Source organism: Pongo abelii, chromosome 1 (assembly GCF_028885655.2).
Source record: "Pongo abelii isolate AG06213 chromosome 1, NHGRI_mPonAbe1-v2.0_pri, whole genome shotgun sequence".
Taxonomy (NCBI): domain Eukaryota; kingdom Metazoa; phylum Chordata; class Mammalia; order Primates; family Hominidae; genus Pongo; species Pongo abelii.
This window is the reverse complement of record NC_071985.2, coordinates 33,302,773-33,315,223: the sequence shown is the minus strand read 5'-3', so window position 1 is coordinate 33,315,223 and position 12,451 is coordinate 33,302,773. Positions and strand designations below refer to the sequence as shown.

The 12,451-nt window shown below is 34.2% G+C and overlaps 1 protein-coding gene across 1 annotated transcript in view; it reads right to left on the bottom strand.

Annotated features, from left to right (window-relative positions):
• The window catches only part of USH2A (usherin), an 827,758-nt gene that overhangs the window by 501,917 nt on the left and 313,390 nt on the right, over positions 1 to 12,451 (bottom strand). The gene's annotated exons all lie outside the window — the stretch shown is intronic.

Sequence of the window (12,451 nt, the reverse complement as noted above, 5' to 3'; positions counted from 1 at the left end):
TATTCTTCACTATTTTAACAATTGTAATAAAAATGACATCAAATATATTACACATTTCCTTGTTTTCTAGAGTACGATGAATGTGCTTTAATCCGTCAGTGACACAATATGCTTATATAGAACTAACAACTTTTATACGGTCTTGAATGAGAATTACATTTTTAGATCTTGAACCTTAATATCAAAAGGGCTCTACAAATGTAAGAATTAGCATATCTATATTTTTCTGAAGTTACTGTCTCTCCTTTTGTTATCATTGAATCAAATTTTATTTAAACAAGCAAAAAAAAATGCTCATATAATCTGTTATCCAGGAAGATCATTAAACATTACCTAAAACTCAATATGGGACTCCTTCTTCTCCTATCAGTGAATCGCTATTAGCTGTCTTTTCCCTGCCTCTCGTGCTATAAGGCTCCAATCTGCCATGTTCTGGACATAAACTGTTAGTATTTTCTCTAAAGTAAGATGAAATCAGATGCATGCATAAAGAAAATTAGGGAAACTCTAAAGAGCAAAATGAACGAGGACCACTACACTGGATAGTGTGGAAGAGTTAGCAGGCGAGCTTTGAACATCAATTTTGATTGTGCGATGGCCTTTTCACTCAATAACAAATTTTCCATCATGTTTCAAATAGTTTGAGTTGCCATAAAAGTTGCCTGTGGATAAACATCTTTTTATCAGTATTTTTTTAGTGATTCCACCTCTTCAATGCTGCAGCAATAAGAAACCAAATTTCAGGGCAAATAGATGGGGTGGAAAAAATAACTAGGCTAGAAGTTCTCACGACCAACAGACTCAACCCCTGATGTAAATAAATCACTACACATTTCTTGGCCTCCATTTCTTCATCTGGGAAATAAGGGGAAGGACTAGTTGATATCTTCCTTAATTCCTTAATTCAATTAGCTGTCTGGCATCATGTAGACATCATCTAAGAATGCCATAGGTCTTTTATCATTATAAGACAGCTGCCAATTTAAGTGATTCAAAGAGCATATGATGTGTTGGGTTAATTTTTGTAACTTTGGAAATTTACATTTCAAAAATGTGTTTTAATGCCTTTCCCCTTATCAAAGTAGAAATGCAGTGCAAGAATTAAAAATAGATATCTAAGTCTTAGAAGTGTTCCTTTGATAGTCCTGCTGACTGCTTGGATTCTCACGTGGAAGAGAGTGCCTAAATGCACATGAAACAATTGTAGAAGCTCTTCTTCCTGGCAATTAGCAGCGGTTGCTTTTTTTTTTTTTTTTTTTTTTGAGATGAGGTCTTGCTCTGTCACCCAGGTTGGAGTGCAATGGTGGGATCTCAGCTCAGTGCAACCTCCGCCTCCCAAGTTCAAGCAATTTTCCTGCGTTAGCCTCCTGGGTAACTGGGATTACAGGTGCATGGCACTATGCCTGGCTAATTTTTTGTATTTTTAGTGGAGTCAGCATTTCACCATGCTGGCCAGGATGGTTTTGAACTCCTGACCTGGTGATCTGCCCGCCTTGGCCTCCCAAAGTGCTTGGATTACAGGCATGAGCCACTGTGCTGGGCTGAGTGGTTGCTTTGTGTCAGACATTACTCTAAGCACATCTATTCAATCTCTATTCTTTACAATAACTATTTTACCCCATTTGTATGTAAAAAGCACCCAAGGACAGGAGATATTATATCTAACTGAAATAGAATAAGGCCACAAAAACCAAGGCTCCTAATTTTTGCAATAATAATAATGATAATAATAAAAGCCACGTAACATTAATAATGTATTTGATCCAGGATTGTCTTACTAAATTTGATTAAATAGATTTAAAGTTGAAGGCTTCATTCCAAGCAGTATTTCACTGGACCAATCAATGGGGATACTCAATGTTTAAGAAAATATTGTTTCTATTGTACGGTTTCAAAGAAATATGGAAAATGCTATTCATGATAAAGTAGTTGGCTGGAATAAGTTTTACTTCTATAATGTATGTTTGATAAAGATGATTCCATAGAAATTTATCACTCTTACTATGCCAATGTTTACAAATAGCACTGCAAAGAAGTAAGTGCAAAGCTTTCGGATACAACTATCTTAGCTATGGATAGAGGTCTTCAGGGAAACAGTTTGCATTAAAAGATATTTCAAATGCTGGAGTCTCTTAACAGTCCAAGTTGTTACTTTCTGAGAAGTTTTGGAAGTCACGGCATTGCACTAGTAGTATATGCCAAAGCAATATACAAGGAGGAGTAAAATGAGGAAAAAAATGTCAGCTATGCTCAAGTTCTTTTTAACAGCATTAGAATTGACAATGGCCAAACTCTTTCATAAATGTACTCACTGATGACTGAGATACAGAGGAATAGTGTTTCCTTTCATGGAAGTCAGTAGAGAGTACACAGCAATATCCTTGGCACCCCTTTAGAATATATTTTCTGAAAGTGAGTTTGAAAGTAAAGGTCACACAATATTGAATCATATATATGTATCCATCGAGATGTCTATTATTGGATCCACTTCCTCTGTCATGGCCAGTTTTGGCAATGCTTTCTCTTCTTTATTTGATTTGTTTCAGGAGAAAACTCTCAGGGCAACGTTACCACCTCTATTGCTGGCGTTTATACAGAGACCTTGCTAATATCCATCTGTGCTGCATGCCATTTACAAAATAATATAGTGTAATTCTGGAAAATTACCCAAATGATAAATCATTTCACAATGCAAAAGTAAAAGAGAGAATTCGCACAAAGAATTTGTGAGCCTAAAAATCAATGGGTGAAGAGTAAGTTTCAAAGGATTCAAATTAAATGCTGTTGTAGCAAAACTGTCAATTATCCTGCATTCTTTTATTAATTTTGCTTTTATTTGTAGAATGGCTTCTGTTCCTTTCCTTGGAGCCATTATAGAGCATCAGTATGGCAGAAGAATCATTGGAAAATAACTGCCAACCAGATTTACTATCTGTATTCTAAGTAAAAGATGCGGATTAGAAGTCAGTGTATTTTTTAAACTGTAGTTGTCAACTCAGAAGATGCAGCTCAGGATGAGTAACATCAGGGATTCTAGAAACTTTTTGAGAATTTCACTGCAAACTATAAATGAGATGGGATGTTTAATTTGCTAACTTTGGAGCCAAGAATTTGAAGAGCATACTGTATAGAATCTGATGCACTGACTTTTATGAGGAGAATGTAGATATTATTAGGGTAGAAACTGGTGCCTTGCAATTTAAAAAATTACAATTGTATTCTTCACTTGTCTTGTTCAGATAATATTATATAGTTAAAAGTTGATTGAAAATTTATGTATGCCCGACATTACATTAGATTCTTTTTCATCTAACTTATTTGCTACTAAAAACAATGTGTAATTTAGATGCACTTTCCTTATTTTAAGGAGTAACGCAATGAGGCTTAGAGTGTTTGATTCTGAAGGTATAAAGTATAGATTTGAATTCACGTCTTTTGACCCAAGTTCAGTGCTTTTGTTTTTGCTGCAAGACAACTGGTTACCAAAAAAAGTACTATTTTGAGATTAAGCTTTCAAATTATAATGCCTTTCATATCATTACCCTGAGCAAACATAGACAAGATCCCATTTAAAACCAAATTAAATGGAAAATCTCTTCCTATATATCCTCAAAGATTACCAAACTATATTCTTTTTCTCCTCAGGTTAACTTTTCTTAAACTGTAAAATTTTTAATTTTCATGGTTACTTAATAGTTGTAGATATTTATGGGCCACATGTGAAATTTTGATAAATGCATACAATGTATAATGATCAAATCAGGATAATTGGGATATGCATCACCCCAAGCAAGCATCATTTCTTTGTGTTGGGAACACTCCAATTCCACTGTTCTAATTATTTGCAAATATACAATAAATTATTGTTAATTATAGTCACCCTATTTTGTTACCAAACACTAGATCCTATTCCTTCTATCTAATTGTACTTCCGTTCCTATTACCCATTACCGAACACTTCTTTATCCCCCTCCCCATTTCCTTCCCCAGGCTCTGATAACTATCATACTCTCTGTCTCCATGAGATCAATTTTTTTAGTTCTCACATATGAGGGAGAACATGCAATATGTGTCTTTCTGTGCCTAGCTTATTTCACTTAACATAATGTCCTTCAGTTCTATCCAAGCTGCTGCAAATGACTGGATTTTATTCTTTTTTTAATGGCTGAATATTTCATCATGAATATGTACCACATTTTCTTTATTCATTCATCCATTGATGAACACTTAGGTTGACTCCATATCTTGGCTATTATGACTAGTGTTGCAATAAACATGAGAGTGTAAATATCTCTTTGATATACTGATGTTTTTTCTTTTGGATAAATACCCAGCAGTGGGATTGCTGGGTCATATGGCCATTCTGTTTTTGCTTTTTTAAGGAACTTCTGCACTGTTCTTCATAGCGGCTATACTAATTTGCATTCCCACCAACAGTGTAGAAGAGTTTCCTTCAAATCAGTAGCATTTCTATATGCTAACAGCAAACAATCTGAAAAAGAAATAATTAAAGTAATCCCATTTGTAATCGCTACAAATAAAATAAAATACCTGGAATAAACTAAAGAAGTGAAAAATCTCTAAAATAAAAACGATACAACACTGATGAAAGAAATTGAAAAAGATACAAAAAAAAATTTTCTGTATTCATGTATTAGAAGAATCAGTAACTGCTAAAATGTCCATACTACCCAAAGTAATCTATAGATTCAATGCAATCCCTATCGAAATACTAATGAAGTTCTTTATAAAAACAGAAAAAAAATCCTAAAATGTATATGGAACCACGAAAGACCCAGAACAGTCCAAGGCATCCTGAGCAAAAAATAACAAAGCTGGAAGAATCACATTACCTGACTTCAAATTATACTACAGAGCTATAGTAACCAAAACAACATGGTACTGGCATAAAAACAGACACATAGACCAAAGGAACAGAATAGAGAACCCAGAAATAAATCTGCACATTTACAGCCAATGCAGTTTTGACAAAAGTGTGAACAACATACCTTAGGGAAAATACAGTCTCATTAATAAATGATGCTGGGAAAACTGGATATACATATGCAGAAGAATAAAACTAGAATCCTATCTCTTGCCATACACAAAAATCAAATTGAAATAGGTTAAAGACTCAAATGTAAGACCAGAAAGTATGAAACTACTGGAAGAAAACACTGGAGAAACACTCCAGGACATTGGTTTGGGCAAAAATTTCTTTTATTTTTTATTTCCATAGGTTACTGGGCACAGGTGGTGTTTGGTTACGTGAGTAAGTCCTTTAGTGGTGATTTGTGAAATTTTGGTGCACCCGTCACCCAAGCAGTATACACTGTACCCTATTTGTAGTCTTTTATCCCTCGCCGCCTTCTCACCCTTTCCCCCTGAGTCACCAAAGTCCATTGTGTCATTCTTATGCATTTGCATTATCATAACTTAGCTCCCACTTTTGAGTGAGCATATATGATGTTTGGTTTTCCATTCCTGAGTTGCTTCACTTAGGATAATAATCTCCAATCTCATCCAGGTCACTGAGAATGCTATTAACTAATTCCTTTGTATGGCTGAGTAGTATTCCATCATATATATACATATATATATATATACACATTATATATTGTGTATATATATATACTATATATACATATATCTATACTATACATACACATACATATATATGCAATATATATAGTGTATATATATACAATGGTTTCTTTTTCCACACATTTATTGAAGGGCATTTGGGTTGGTTCCATATTTTTGCAATTGTGAATTGTGCTGCTATAAACATGCGTGTGCAAGTATCTTTTTCATATAATAACTTCTTTTCCTCTGGGTAGATGCCCAGGAGTGGGATTCCTGGATCTAATGGTAGTTTTAGTTCTGTAAGGAATCTCCACACTGTTTTCCATAGTGGTTGTACTAGTTTACAATCCCACCAGCAGTGAAGAAATGCTCCCTGTTCACCTCATCGACTTCAACATCTATTATTTTTTTATTTTTTTGATTATGGCCATTCTTGCAGGAGTAAGGTGGTACCACATTGTGGTTTTGATTTGCATTTCTCTATCATTAGTGATGTTGAGCATTTTTTTAATATGTCTGTTGGCCACTGTATATCCTCTTTTGAGATTTGTCTATTTATGTCCTTAGCCCACTCTTTGATGGGATTGTTCATTTTTTTCTTGCTAATTTGTTTGAGTTTGTTGTAGGTTCTGGATATTAGTCCTTTGTCAGATGGATAGATTGTGAAGATTTTATTCCACTCTGTGGGTTGTCTGTTTGTTCTGCTGGCTATTCCTTTTGCTGTGCAAAAGCTCTTTAGTTTGATTAAGTTCCACCTATTTATCTTTGTTTTTACTGCATTTGCTTCTGAGCTCTTGGTCATGAAATCCTTGCCTAAGCCAATGTCTAGAAGGGTTTTTCCAGTGTTATCTTCTAGAATTTTTAGTTCAGATCTTTGATTTAAGTCCTTGATCCATCTTGAGTTGATATTTGTATAAGGTGAGAGATGAGAATCCAGTTTCATTCTCCTACAGTTAAAATAGTTTTTACCAAACTATATTCTTTCCGAAGTCATTTCCTACTATTTTCCCACAAAATGATCAACATGATCAGTAAAGGGCCAGTATGTTATATTAGCAAACCAATCTATTTGCTATTTGTAAAATTTACCCTTTGACGTTTCATCTTGATGTATTCATTCATGATTGTCCCTCTCCCTAGAGTACTATGTTCAATCCGTTTGTAGCTTCAAAAATTTACTCATTCTTCACATATTATCTTATTGCTACTTCTTTTCTAAAACCCCTTATAATGATTCTAGTTGGATATAATTTATTATTAATGATAGTAAATACTTATGTTTGTTATTTTATGTGAGGTACTCTTCTAGATGCTTTATACATATTAATTTTCTTTAATCCTCCTAATAATAGTTCTAGCAGAAAGGCATGGTAATTAGCATCACCACTACCATTTACACAAGAGGACACAGACCTAGTAAGATGGTAGAAATGGGTTCTGAACCCAGGGAATTTAACCTAGAAATTTGTGCCCACATGCTCTTGAGTCCAAGTCTACAACCACTCTACATACAACCTCTCATTCCTTTTACTATGAAACAATATTTATCTTATTCTGCTTTTATGTGTTACTTTCATCTGTTCTAAACTTGAGAGAAGAGGCATTACCTTACTTGTCTTTCTAGCCTCTTGACCTGGGAAGACTGCTCTTTCAAAGAAAAATAAAATAAATTTCACTTTTCACACTTTCTTATACTTAGTATCTTTTGCTTGCCTATACTTATTCATCTACTTGGTATTTTTTCATATTGAACACTCATTGGAGGCCAGAAATATGTCATGCATTTTTTTAATCTATCTTAAAAATATGTATAGTCTTTATACTGTTATCTGTTGAATTACTGTTATCTGATGAATTTTCCATGGCTCTTTGTTGTTTGGGGAGATGAGAATCATGAACTCCTGCAGAGCCAGCCCTAGGCCAGCCATGACTGAGAAAACACTCATTTCTAACCTTGCTTTTTCAACTAGTGACCCCCACTTTTCTAACTCTCTCAGTTCCCACACTTAGCCATCAAGATAATCAGATTGTATTGTTAGAGCTAAGAGGGATGATAGCTACTATCTAGTAAATTTCCTCTGTTTTGGCTGAAGAAACTGAGGCAAGCATAACTTTCTATATACAGCTGGTGTCAGTGGCCTTGCTGCAACCCTGCACTATATGAAGTTGTCCTCTGCTAGCCCAGGAACTCTCATGGTGGTATTCCACTTGAAAATCCTCTCTGGGGACACATGGCACTTCAGATCATCTTTCCCTCTCCCTATAATGAAAGCCTGCTCTCAGCTGCTTATAATCCAGAAAGAGCAGAAATGGCTAATCCATGTTAAAATGTTAAAGACTGATAAAAGCTTAATGTGTTTTCTCTCCCAGTGGGATAAGAATTCATTTTTAATAGGAAAAACATATCTTCATCCTCAAGTTCCCAAAATGTTGATGCGTGTAGCCCTGCTGAGTGCAATGTTAAAATAAGTGCAATGGTGGGGTTGGGAAGGGAGAACAAGAGTTCCAAGGTCAAAGAAGTTTAGAAAATACCTATTTTGTTAAATTCATAATGAATATTTATTTGCATACTGAATATTCTGGAAATCATGCAACAATATTAACAAAAATGACAATGAAAGCAACAAAAATCTGGCTAACTTGATTTAACACAATATTTTCTAAATATATTTGAACACTTTAAATATATTTTGTTTTTAGGCCTCTGTTCCAGGGAACACCAGTTTGGGCAGGACCAATAGGCTAGTTTATGTCAAGAGGATCAGCTCCATTATCTTCCCAAATCATACCCAACTGAGAAGTCTCAAATGCTGTCTACCTACAGGGATAGCTGAACTTGGTGTGCTTACATAAAAAAGACATATGTGGGAGTCATCAGAGATGGGGTTCATGGTAGAACTCAAAATAGAGAAGCTGCACTAAGCATTAAGTGTTCCAAAGCTCAGGAAACCAGAGGATGTGTGCGTACCTCCCTCATTGTGATCGCTGACTGCTGATCACTTCCCTCAGCTGAGGAATTAGAAGCTGAGGGAAGAGAAAGCATTTAGCTCTGACATGGAAATATAAGGCCATATTTATTCCCTATTTAATGCTCCAGAAACCCATTATGTCATTAACTTAAAAGGGAATTAAATTAGCACCTAGGTCTATTTTTTCACATCTTAGAGAAAATAAAAATAAAAGGCTGTTGCTTTCCAGGCTTTGTGTTGAGTTTCCTTTTATTGCTTAAAATATGAATGATTACCATGTATATGTCTGACTAATTCTGAATGATGATAATCAGGAAATCTCTTTTCCTTTTTTAGTAAACTCACTGATAGCTTAATTTCTTTTTTCTTATCCCTTTCACAGAATTGTGGATTTATGGAACACTGAATATTATGATTGATTACAATATTTGTATTATAATGAATCGGATGATTGGATCTATTATGTTGCTTCTAGGATATCTGCTCTGCATTGTGTTCTGTTTGCTAGTGAACACTAATACAGAGTCTTTTTGACTCTTAGACACACTGGGAAAAATAATTAAAACAAAAGCTGTTTTCTGTGTTTTGTAAAAACAACTCTTCTAATTCTCAAATTGCAATACCTAAAATATAAATAAATTCAGAGATTAATTTCCAAATCAGAGGAAAGCATATAGAACATAAAAGTTTTGAAAATTCTTCTCATATTTCTTAATTATTTATTTTTAAGATGAAGGGAAATTACGTGTACAATTTGACTCAACAGGGAATTCACACACAAAACCCGTCGAGAATATATCCCAATACACATGGTGAAGACAAACACAGAGACTAGGAAGACAGTCTTAGGAAACAATATTAATTAATTAACATGGAGAGAAGAGCAATGTCCCAGGTAGCAGAACAGAATAAGGGATGTCATCTTAAACAAATAAAACAGAAAACAGGGAGTCAACAGTATTAGTTTGATCAAACAACTTCACAGAAACCAGTGTTTAAAGATAATATAGGGTTCGCATTTGGGTTCATATGAAACCAATTTTGTCAAATCAACTTAAAGTCCATCCCTGAAGGAGAGAAAAATACTAGACAGAAATTGTCCACCCAGTGGACAAACTTTTCATATTGCACAAATTCTGTCATGATTGAATGCAATTCAGTGTCAGCACTTAGGGCAGAAAAAAGTAATTTTGCCCATAAGATAGATTCCATTGTTTTCAAAGAAATAGCCAAATATGTCCACAAACCATTGCTTGATTGTATTAAAATTAAATAGACACTGTGTCTGTAAGAATTCTGAAATAACGGTGTCAAGAATGGATGGCAAGTAAAGAGCTATGCCAAAGTGAGCTTTAGGGTGAGGATCACAGCCCAATAGTACATAAGCATATGACTCTAAATGATTTATTTTTTAACTGTAAGTCTCTGGCCAGCAAGAGTTGGATTCTCAAACTGGAAGATCATAATCTAGCCATCAGAATAGCTGTAGTTGATTCAAAGAAAGAGATGAAGTACTGAGAAGATGGGAGTAGCAGTTGTACACCACTGCTACAGTTATGTAACAAAGGCACTCTACCATCAATATCTGTCTTGGAGCCTGAAACACTCTCCCTCTCTCTCTCTCACACACACACACACACACACACACACACACACTCTTAAGTGTATATAAATTCCTCCTTTAAAATGTATTACCTGTATGACTCAGCAAGGTGCTTATCTTCTCAGAACATATCTCACATATTTGAAGAGGATTAAATGATAAAGAACAAGTGAACAGCTTAGTATGCTGTTCAGATACAGGCTATTATATAATATTTTGCATATTTCGGCGGTCAAGAAGTTGTAGTCTGTGTTCATTGTCGAGCTGCCATATTAACTTATCCTATTTCTCTGTCTATATATTCAATTTCACTCTTACAGTGATTTCCAATCTCAATTACAATAAACTCAGTTGACTAAACAATCACATATTATCACAATCAACAAAAATGTCATAGATGTTACAGCTAAAGGGTGATATTTATAACCATTTACTATAACTGTTATACTGTACAATTAGGAAAATACACCAAATGGGAAAATGAGTACTGTCAGTGAACGACTCTTTTCTGCTGGGCTTACATACATAAGAAAACAATTACACATGATTGGTACGTATTCAATGATGTATTCATTGCTCTTTTATGAAGATTAAATCCTATGTGCATCTTAATATGTTAAGCCTTAGCAATATAAGAAGCCACGAATAACAGAAAAATAAAATGAACGATTAGAATTTCTGCTTGTTAGAATTCTGCATTTATAGTTGAAAATTGATTTGCTTGGATATTGAACAATGAGTTTCTGTCAAAGTTTCCATTAATGGTTAGCCTTAGTATATTCATTAAAAGCATATATATATATAGTATATATATATATATAATATATATATAGTGTATATATATATATAATATATATATAGTATATATATAATATATATATAGTATATATATAATATATATATAGTATATATATATATATAATATATATATGTATATATGAAGTCTGCCATCCTAAGTATTTTATGTGATTACCTTACCATATTGTAATAAGTGTGAAGACAAATGTGTATCTTTGATTAGTATCAGATAACTCTCTTGCATATTAATACCCTCATAAAGTCACATAGAATGCTGAACAATAATTCAAGTTAGTGGATTGTGGTTATTACTGTAAATGTACCCAAACCAGCAGGAGTTGACAATGAAAGTATTGTCTCCATGCTAATAATGTCTGATCTCAAGCATTCTGAGGGAAATTTGAAAACAAGATTGCTATGCTATCTCTATAAATATGAGAAACCTCCTGCTAAAATAAATTATCCAATTAATTATGTTGCATTACTAGGATGAATTTCAGGTAAAAACACACAGCATCTTTGATTAAATACTAGTTATTAAAGCTTTCGAAATATCATCCATTTGCTTTAGTTACCATAGTGTGCCATGCTGTGTTTGCAAAATTATAATTTTATATTAAATAGATTAAATGTAAGGAATTAGTTGGGGTTATTTAATTCCTCTTCTTGATTAGGTTATCTTTCCTGCATCAAATTGATTCTTTACTTTCTCATCAGTTACACAGAATGATTATAATGGATTGAATTATGTCTCCCCAAAATCATATGTTGTAGTCCTAACCACTCATACCTCAGAATATGACCTTATTTGGAAACAGGGATTTTGCAGATGTAATAAATTAAAATGAAGTCATAATGGGATAGGGTGGGGCCATACTGTAGTAAGACTGGTGTCCTTATAAAAGAAACCCCATATGAAGAGACAGATGTGCACACAAAGAAAATGCCATGTGACAACGAAGGCAGAGAATGGGGTGACACTGCAAAAGGAACATCAAAGACTGCCAGCAAACCACCAGAAGCTGGGCGAACCATGGAACAGATTCTTCCTCACAGCCCCTCAGAAGATATCAGTCCTGCTGATATCTTTTTCTCGAACTTCTAGCCTTCAGAATTGTGAGACAATAAACTTCTATGGTTTAAGCTACATGATGCAGAGTCATGCCAGAGAGAAATGATCATAAATTTGTTTTGATTAGGATGATTTTCCCATGTCTATAGGATGAATAACCCCATTGGAAAGAGTAGAAAACTAGATTTGAAAACTAAAATGCTGAAAGACTGACTCAAAGGTACAACTCAGAACCAACAACCTTGACTTAAAATTGCTGACTCAATTCTCAGAAAATCCTCTGGTGGCATGTAAAATACGTTCCTTTGAACTGATAAATTATGACCATTTGGAGATAGAACAGTGCCTGTATTAGTTTGTTTTCATGCTGCTGATAAAGACATACCCAAAACTGGGAACAAAAAGAGATTTAATTGGACTTAC